The 10276-nt window shown below is 47.5% G+C and overlaps 1 long non-coding RNA gene across 2 annotated transcripts; it reads right to left on the reverse strand.

Annotated features, from left to right (window-relative positions):
* Positions 1 to 2003: 2003 nt before the first annotated feature.
* Positions 2004 to 8774, reverse strand: LOC125389096 (uncharacterized). 2 transcript variants are annotated; one of them, XR_007228389.3, is made up of 4 exons: positions 8434 to 8774; positions 6303 to 6460; positions 5298 to 5511; positions 2004 to 2344 (listed from the first exon to the last, which is right to left on the reverse strand). It is a non-coding gene; the product is annotated as an uncharacterized LOC125389096 (long non-coding RNA). The 2 variants fall into 2 exon arrangements; XR_015001640.2 differs by lacking the exon at positions 5298 to 5511 and having other exon boundaries at positions 8434 to 8754.
* Between the last annotated feature and the right edge of the window lie 1502 nt (positions 8775 to 10276).

Below are 10276 nucleotides of genomic sequence, written 5' to 3' on the forward strand. Positions count from 1 at the left end.
GGCCCAGGCTAACCTCAAACCCCTGGTATAATTAAGGATGACTTGGAACTCTTGATCCTCCACTTTCCACCTCCCAAGTTTGGGATTATAGGTGTTTATGATCACACCTAGTTTATGGGATGCCAGGGTTCAGACCCAGGGCCTTGTGCATGCTAGGCAAGCATACTGTTGACTGAACCGTTTCCCCAGCCACGAACTGTTTTCTCAATTATATGTTCCCTTGGGGAAAAGCCATGGCTTTTGGAAGAGAACCCATCTTTTCATGGAGCTCAGAAAAAGGTGGTAGAGAACAAGGTGCTAGGGTCTCAAGAAATGTGGTTGCCGACAAGCCAGGACCTCTCCCTTGCTGTTTATTGCTTGCATTCTCTTTCTTCTGTCTATTTGTGATTTCTCAGCTGTCTTTCATTAGATGGCTCACCCTCTGCCTGACTGGCAGGCCAGACTCTGTATGCACATCCATGTTCAGCTCGTCAGGTCCTTTGCCATTCCAGCATGTTGACTCCCTTACGTTTGGATAGTGGCACTAGTATTATATAGGACTCACCCAGGCTTGAGTCTAGCTCACTTTTATTGCCTTACTTGTCTCATCCTCTACATCTAGCCAGCCCCAAATTGAGTAGAATAGCCCTCTTCATTCACTGAGAAATGTTATCTTATGATGTGCTCACCTTCAGTCTGCTACTCTCAAATATGCATAGCTTCATCCTGAAGGCCGTAGGAGCCAAAATCCTTCCATAAGTGCCAGGGCTCCCCAGATAATATAGAGCTTGAAACAAGGCCAAGCATGGTGGTCCATACCAGGAATCCAAACACTGAGAGAGCTGAGGCAAGAGAACCGTGAGTTTGAGACCAATCTGGGCTATAAAACAAGATCTTTTCAAAAGTTGGGAGGGGGATTGAGAAAAGCATGTAATCATCATTGAGGATAAGCCCTTAATTCAGTGCTGGCCTGTACCACTAGGATGGGTTTTAGGGTCTGCAATATGTCAAGCTCAAAGAATCAAGTGCGCCAAACAACTCAGCTAAACATCCATGCTGATTGTCATGTGAAAAGCTGGCTTCCCCCCACCCCCCTTAAAGGAGTTCCAAAACACTGTTCACAGCTCACAGCTTCTATTAACAGAGATGTGTTAATATAAGTAGCTATGTGAAATATAAGATATATTGTTTTCAAAGTACCCAATTCAGGTAACTCTTAAAAAAAAAAGAAAGAAAAAGTCAACACCTCTATATATCTGAATGTGTTACCAGGAACAAACTGAGGAAGGCTAGGATGTGCGCAGGCCCCTCTGCACAGTTCCATCTTTGAGAGGATTATGAGCTGAGGACAGAAGGAAAGGCCTTGAACCCAACACGTCCCTGAGGCCTGAGCTCTTCCTAAAGTTCTGCCAGGGAAGGAATGCAGGGAGCCAGCCATCCCTCCTTAGGTGCTGAATCACAGTGAAGACCCTTCACAACTCATCTAGCCTCAGAAATCCCAACACACAAAGCCAAAAGTCTCAGGGAGAAACATTCCTCTCTGCTATCCACCAAACACCGTGAAACAGTCCGAAGAGGTCAGACGAGCATATAGCTATAGGGAAGATGGAGGCTCTGTGGCTAACCTTGGGGTATCCCTCCACAGCCCAGTTTTATACAGTCCAGTATCAAGGATATTGAATACTACTCAAGTGGTCCATTACTGTGGTTCTGCTGTCCTTGGTATCAGTTACTCTTGACCAAATCCAGTCTGAATAGCTTGCTAAGATCTTACACCATCCTGCGGCTTCTTCTCCAAAGTGTCATCCAGGCTGTGTGCCAATGGACTATGCCCATTAGTCACTTAGTAACTCATATATCAGACTGACTATCTCATTATCACAGTGCTTATATGCAACAGCCCTTATGTGTTAGCCTGATGTTACATCACAATGCCTGTGGCATTCATCTCACTTCGTCTCATTGTTTGACATCATATTGTCTCACACCATCAAAGGATGAAGAAGGCACGTTCAGCATAAATATAGTATTTGAGCGAGACCATCCAAATAAATTTTATTATAGTTGTTTGATAAATAATCATGTTATCATTTACTGCTACTCTCCTATCATGTCTCATTTATCAATTAAACTTTAGCATAGCTATGTACGGAGGAAAAAAATACATAGATTCATTACTCTGTGATTTCAGGTAGCTGCCGGGGTTGCAGTAATGGAGCCCCATTACTTATGGTGGCTTTCCTAGCCAAAGCTGAGTGGAGAGTGTGTGTAGAGGTCAGAGAAAGACTTTGAGAGGCAGCTATAAGACGATCCCATGATGTATGCTGGCAAGGACAACTCAGGAGTCACCATTGCAGGGACTTGGCTGGAAAAGAAATGGAAATCCATTGTTAGGATATGTATCTTCAAGGTCCCCCCAAAAGGTCATTGCTGAAGGCTTGGTCCCCAATGTGGACAGTGTTCAGTGTTCAGAAGCGGGACTGTTGGCAGGTGATTGGATCCTGAGAGCTCTTACCTCGTGAATGGAGGAATCCATTGAAGGAGTCAAAGCTTAATAGTTTTCAGGAGAGGGGACTTCGTTATAAAAGAAAGCACTTCCTTTGCTTCCCAGCTACCCTGAGAGAGGTTTGCGAGGTAAGTGCTTTGTCTGTCTGACAGCAGAGATGATGTGTATTGCACTGCTCAGATGTGAGCCCGAAGGGTTGCCCTGCCTCCTGAAAGCACAGGCTTGCATGTTACCTCTGCAAGTCACTGGGCTAGCTCTGCTTGCTAGGAGCAGGGTACTCTCTTTAACTGCCTAGTTTGGAGTTTGCGGAGCCTGATGGGCAGACATAAGGCCAGGTTTCCTCCCTGTTTCTAGGCAAAATTAGGTAGGTAGGCAAGTATTTGGGTTATTATATCTTATTATACCATCTCTTCCTCTCCCTTGCGCCCTTCCATGGCTTTCATTGCTCTTAGATAAAAACAATCTTCGCGTCAGTCAACTTTTCATTGCGGTGACAAAGTTACCCAAGGAAAAACAACATGAAGAAGGGAAGGTTCCTTTTGATTCATGGTGTCAGAGGTTTCAGGTCACGGGAACTTGGCTCAGTGGTTCATGACCTCATCTGTCCTGCCTGTCCCAGAATCTCTGCTGAGATAGAGACAATTCCCTACTATGCCTACCGCCTGCTCTTTACCGATCTAGCCTTTGTCTAATGTTTCCATTAAAATGTGGCTTTCTCTCAGCTAATCCCAGATGCTTCCCGATTGGGAAGAGGTGCTGCCTCTGATGTTCTGACTTACAGCTGGAGAGCTGGCATCTCAGTTTGGTGTCTGTGGCACTGGTGCTATTTCAGGATCAGATGGCAGACCGTGGCATCTAGACTGCTTGGGATGGTTTTGGAGGAAGCTTTAATATCACCGGGAGAAGTCAGCAGCTTGTCTCTGCAAGTACCCCAGGACTTTCCACCCTGAGAGCTACTCAGGTGCAGCTGAGAGGACTGGGAACTGTCTTCTCCTCAGACAACTGGGCTGTGCTTTAGGGACCGGGCTCTGAGCACCTCAAGGCATTTTAGTTGTCTTCTGCGGGCCTGCCTCATCCCTAGTCACTCCCCACAAAGCTTACCTTTAGGCTTTCCTGCACTGAATCAGCAGCAGCCCCCGCCCCTCTTCTGCTGCCCTGGCATTGTGAAATCAAGCTAAGCCCAGTCTGGTTACAATGCACCAGTTCATCAGGGCGCCCACATCCTGTACTCCTTTCCAAGGTGATGCTTAGCCAGCTGGCAAGCAATAGTGAAAACCATCGGAGGCTGCTAAGGATTCAGGACCCTGTACAAGTCAGCAGAAAGAGCCATGGGAAGGGGAGGCCATTCTACCTCACATTGGTTCTGTCTTGCACACCGTATGTCTGGCTGGCACTCAAAAATCCACCACTGCTGCTTGCTGGTGACCTGGCTCTTCCACGCGTAGCCGGCTCATTGGTCATTTGGAAGTTTTGTCTGTGTTCTGCTGACAACTTTTCAGAAATAAGTCAGTAGTTTTGGGGATGGTCTCCCTCCATATCATTTTCTATCATAGTCTGAAGGGAGATATGCTTGTTAACTGACACCTACTCTTGCCCTTTTCACGAATATAGATATCTTAGGTAACAGCACTGCTACGGAGAGGGGACTGGACGAGGAGGTATATACAGGAGAGGGTAGCGCCAAAATAGAATTATGTTTGGTCACTGGCATGAAAGAAATTTCCAATCTTTTGGCTCTGAGTCTGATTGACTCTGACTTTAATAGAAGCTTCCAGGCACTTCTTGAGCACCAGCATAGACTTCTTTCCCTCCTCTTTTTCTTCCCCTTCAAGGTCCCTTCCTTTTCCCTCCCCTTTCTTCCATTCCCTTCTTTGTCAGTCTTGCTGTGTAGCCCATGTTCATTTCAAACTCGTGGCCTTCCTGCCCCAGTATCTCACATACTAGGGTTATAGGCCTGCTCTACCATACCTGCTACCAGTATTCATTTCTGTTACCAGCTAAATTGTGTCCTTTTCTCCCCAGATTGTCTATTGAAGATAAAATTCCCAGAACCTCCAGCCTGTGATTATATTAGGAGATAGGGTCTTGAAGGAGGTAACAGAAGAAAGATCAGGTCATATGCGTGGTCCACAGCCCAATATGAATACTGTTCTTGTAAGAAAAGACCAAGTCGCAGATGGATACAGAGAGAAGACTGTGTGGAGACAGAGAGGTGAAGTCTCTGATTTCAAGTCAAGAATAAATATCCTCAGACGTCAACCCTGCTGAGCCTTGGCCTTGCCTGTCTATCTGTACTCCACCACTGAGAGGAAGCCATTTTTTTTTCTGAAGCTACCCAGTTTGTAACATTTTGTTTTGGCAGCCACAGAAGACCAAAACACCTTCATGATTGAAGGGTTACAGAAGGCCAAGAGGAGCACTGGACAAGATTTTTTCATTTTTACCAGCTTCTCCTTGGGATCTCAAGATTGGCAGCTTCTCTTTGGCTCCTCCACCTACTTCTGTCCAGGCAACCACCAACCTTGTATTGGTAGTTAGATGAAATGGTCAATAAGTCTAGCAGATCTACTCTGGTCTTCATTCCCTTCTGTGAACACCTTATAAAAGGGCCCACAGGTCCTGCCTTCTGGAACTTTCTATAGGCAGTGTGGTAGGTACCATGATAGGCATCTTCCAGAGACAGGGGAACACAAAGCAGGAGAACTTGAACCTGCTCAAGGAGATGGCAGAAGGCTTAGGAGAGATGGGAGCAGGGTCTGCTGTCTGTCAGTACTTGGAGGGCAGGGGCTGGGTCTTGCTTGCCTTCCTTCACCTGTATGGGCTCTCACACTTGCTTTTTCACAGAGGAGGAAGTGATTAGCTAGTGTGCCGAATAGAGGATTCTCTTTGACAGTCCTCCAGGCTTATGGTTCCATGAATCTGTGATCTGAGGCCCACAGCAGTCAGCTGCTGGTCTGCTAGCAGATGGCATGGGGACTCCAGATGTGGGGCAGTGCACCATGTGATGCCGTTTCTGAGCCGTCAAGCTGGAAACAAGAGAGGTGGGTCCAATGAGTTTCCCTTCTGAGCTCGTGCTTCTGGGAGGATCCTGAGGTGTAACAACAGGAACCTGGCCACCGTGACTGGCTAGAACTATTACCTCTTTTAAGAGCCTAGCTCTTAATATAGTCACACGGATGGTCAGATTGTAACATCTCGTTCTCCACAAAACAAAGGTTGGTCAAGCTCCTCACAGCTGTTTCCCGCTCAGAGGAAAGCCCCTAAGTTCCCAGGCAGTGTAAATTGTGTGTTTATAAGACACGCCTCATGTTCAAGTATACAAAAACACTCCATGTGCACAAACCTGCAGCTGGTTCAGCAGGGATCCCAGGAGCTTGGGAGCAGGGATGGGGGCGGGGGAAGTATGAATAAGACAAAGATTCAGTGCCAGCTAAGCATGGCTCTGCTCTAGAGAATACCCAGCGGATCTAAAACTCAACTTCAAAAATGAACAAATAGCATGAGTTTGGGGGGAAAATTTGGGTCCCAACATCATTTAAAGCCAAGTGGCTGGCCCCAAGCAGTGACTGCTGGTCACTAGTCTGGGTGCCCAGCTCCTGAAGACTCTGTGACAGTTTATGTACCCCTGGGATCTGAGGGGTCCCAGTGTCAGTAACTATTCTCTGTGGCTGACTTTTGCAAGATGGAGTAGAAACATGGAAAGTCCACTTGCTGGTAAGAAAACAGGCGAAGGAGGAAGGCAGGGAGAGGCTCTCTCTGCAAGGACTGTGTGGTGCCTTCAGATAAACTGTTTTGTTTCACGCCGAGCTGAGCTCACCTGGGGCAATGACCTTGTGACAAGAATATCAGGCAGAGTCCAGATCAGCAAAGAGGACCGGAAGAGGAAGAGAACTGGGTGCAACCATGCGAACTAGTGACTGGCAGAAGCCCCGCCAGAGCTGCTGCTCAGCCTCCTTTTGAATCCTTCAGTCAGACCTGATCAAATGAACAAGGGCAAGGCCATGTAGGGAAAATCTCAGTCTGTAACAAACCAAACCAACCAACAAAACAAAATAAAACAAAATAATTGGTTCTGACCAAAGATGGAAGACGGAATTACTGGAGTCATCAGATGCTATTCAAAATATTAGACCCATCCTTAGCTACACTGGGGCCCAAGTCTCTTAGGGTTAAACAGGGCAAATGTTCTGTTCGTGTCCACAGTGTCCACAATGACATTTATGGCAGTGAAAATGAGAACAAGTATTGCAGATTGAACACCGGATCTGTTCAGGCCCTGTGCTGGAGACACGTAGTCCTATAAAGGATCACGTCTGTCCCTTTTCTATCCAGGAGAGAATGAAGCATAGAGAAATCTGCTTGTTTTTGCATGGTCAGAGAGAAAACGATAGAACCAGAATGCAGTTCCAGAGAGAGGGGAGTCAGGGCCTAGGGCCTATGCTTTGCATGACTCTATGTTCTGTTCTGGGGAGATACCCTCTAGGTTTTGTTTTTGTGGAGGAGGGGGCTCAGGCTCTGCTAGGAGGGGTCACGGATGGCAGAACCAAAGACTGCTCTGGGTTTGTGTGAAGCATCCCATCTTCTTCCACTCAGTCATGTGACTAACAGAGTCTCAGACTTGCTCTTTAGGATGTCCCCTCAGGAAGTCAGACTCCTCTGAAGTCTGGGTGAGTGGATCTCTGAGAGAGAGAGAGAGAGAGACAGAGACAGAGACAGAGACAGAGACAGAGACAGAGAGAGACAGAGAGGGGCTGAGGCTGTAACTTAATTTATTGCATCAGGAAACAGGAAAGGAAGTGATTAAAGCCCTTTACATGGTTTATGCAGCTCCCCTCCCCACCTCTTTTCTGAACTCTGGTTGTCTTCTTCCTATCTGTGTCCACAGCTACAGCCCCAGAGCTGTCTCTCTCCCTCCATAGCCTCAGATCTGGAGTATGACACTCTTGTACCGGGGCTGCTGGGCTCACCATTGGTAAAGACTGGCTATCCTGGGGCAGCAACCACCCCAGATTCCTGCTCTCACATGCTGCAAGCCCTTAGCCTCTGTTTCTCTCGCTCTCTCTTCAGCCTGACTCCCTCTCCCCCCCCAAGACCTGGGGCAGTCAAGAGACAAGCCTCTTCCTCCACCCTCCATCTATGCAAGCCCTGCACACGGCTGTCCTAATCTCCCAGTGACCTCGCAGGAGTACCCAGGTGAACGGCATCAGCTGCTTGCTTACAGTCAAGGGCTCTGAAGAAGGAGGAAGGAGCTGTGATGGAAGCTGGGTTTCTTTCCTCCTGGCCTGAAGGAACTCTCTGGTAACTAGCCAACTAGTCTCCATGTCTTTCAGGACAAGGCTAACTCTTGCTCCGCAAAGACCTTGACATTTTATCCTCTGTTAAGCACCCCCTTTCTTCAGCCCCATCAGCTGGGGGAACGTGGCAGCTCCTCTAATAACCCCAGGTTTCAAACCTCCCCTTGGGAGGTGCAGGTTGTCAGGGCAGGCAAATCAGTTTTGCTTGGAGATCTCAGGAGAAGAAAGAGAAGCCCAGAGACCCCGATCTCGTGCTATGTTCTGGGAAGCTGCATCTTCCACTGCCACTTTCAAGTGAACTGAAGCTCGTTACAAACACCGAAGAGGTGTGTGATTCCGAGGAGGGGCCTGCAAAATGGGAACTTGGCCTAGCGACACCTCCGAGGGCCAGTGGGAGAGAACCGCAAGCCTGTCCAGATCTTATCTTCTCAAGAAGGGGCAGGAAAACAGCACAGCGGCCTAGACAGGAACACCAGCTAGCGCCTGCTTACCACACCCCCACGCGGGGTGAATTTACCATTTCCCATGAAGATGAAAGAGGGGAAGCGCAGCAGGGCTTCCCTGAGGCTCCGTGGGGCAAGGCAGGGGCCATGAGGACGACTCAAGGCAATTGACTCTGCCAGATCCCCCCCAAAAGAACACTGGGGGACTTACCCACTCTTTTATGAAGAGGCAATACAGCAATAAAACCAGATGCCTTGGTGTTTCCTTCTCCTCCTCTCCCTTTCCTCCTCTTTCCGTTTATTTTGTTTTTGAGACAAGGCCTTCAGTAGCCCAGGCTGTCCTTGAGCTCACCACGTGGGTGAAGATGACCTTGAACTTGTGACCATCGCTCTTCTCCCTCCTGAAGTTTACTAGATCTCTGCAGTGTGTCCTTGCTTGGCTTTGGGAAATCCAGTTAAACACAGGAGAGCCCTTACCCACATAACAAAACCAACCACAAATAAAGAGAAAGTTAAATGACAGGCCACATGCGCTCACACACATTGCACACAAAAGCCGTTATAAGCGGTCCATGACTAATTGGCAAATGAAAGACACGTTCCTTCTCAGTTTGCTCCCACACTGACATTTTGATAAAGAGGTGGAACAGCCCCAAGGATGTCACAGCCCTGTAGTTATCTGAAGTGGGGGCGGGGGAGCGGTGGCACATCTCCGATAAGGCAGCTTCTTGGCCAGAGGTACCTCTACTTGTCTCCTGTCACAACGTAAAAAGGCTTGTTTTCTGAGCTGGATTTAGTCCTACCCTGGCCATGCTCTCTGAAAGCTCTGATTCCGTCACACATGCTCCCTTCTGCCTCCCTCTTCCTTCAGAATCCGTTACTGAAGTTTCTGTTGTTTGCTGAGACGTGGATATAGGCCATGTTTCTGGCCTCCAGGACAGATACCAGCAGCAGTGTGTCTGCCATTATCTCTGCTTTCCATCTCTTTCCCAGGTCTCTGGGTTAAATGCCTACCGAATCCTTGATAGAACTGAATTGGATTTGAAGCTAATTGCTTGGGAACAAACCCCAGCCCCGTTGCTCTCTAGTGATGCTGAGTCCCAACTTCCTCATCTAGAAAGTGGGTCCAAGAAGGAGATCTTTATCATACGATTGCTATGAAACTCAGACCAGATCCCAAGTGCCTAGTGAGAGTCAGGGGTCCTTCTTACACTTGCACCCGACTTCAAACACCGGTCGAGTGTCTTGCTAAAAATGCAGATTCTTTGTAGTCCTGGGTGGGAGTGGGTTTTCCATATTTCTTGTAAGTTTCCCAGTTGGTCTAGTGGTCACTGGTCCAAGCACTACACCGGGGATCAAAGAGCACTGCAGGACCAACCCCAGCATGAGGATGCTGTGCTTCCTGGGCTGACCTTCAGCGCTGATGGCTTCCATGTCACTTTCTCTGCACGTGGGACACCTTACCTCCTTCCTCTAGTCCTGGCCTACCTGGGTCCACTTTCCCCTCTGACTCCACACTTCTCTCAGATTCTGCCTCAGTGAGGCACTTGTCACCCTGACAATACCCCTTTAAAGTCTCTGGTTTAGGTCTTGGTTGGTGGTTCTTTTCTTTCTTTCTTTCTTTCTTTCTTTCTTTCTTTCTTTCTTTCTTTCTTCCTTCCTTCCTTCCTTCCTTCCTTCCTTCCTTCCTTTCTTTCTTTCTTTCTTTCTTTTTTCTTTTTTTTTTACAGTTTGCCTGAAGTTACCTTTAGTTAAAGCCCTCCTGATTTTCCGTTTTTTCTGTGACCCGCCAGGAAATGTATAGATAGCTAATTTCTAAGTTAAGTTATAGCAATGTCTCCCACCCCCTGCATGTTTTATGATAAAATTAACCTGTTCCCACCCACCATCTTTCTTTTATAATTTGGCTCTTCCATGCTCTATTTTTTTATTTAATTTTATTTGATTTTAAGTATCACTGTTTTGTGATTCCACCCCCTCACTATACAGTAATGACAATAATGGTTCCTACCTCATAAGGATGTTGGCAGAATTAAATGAGTCTTTGGAGTAGT

This window comes from Myodes glareolus, chromosome 4 (assembly GCF_982192425.1).
Source record: "Myodes glareolus chromosome 4, mMyoGla1.1, whole genome shotgun sequence".
Lineage (NCBI taxonomy): Eukaryota > Metazoa > Chordata > Mammalia > Rodentia > Cricetidae > Myodes > Myodes glareolus.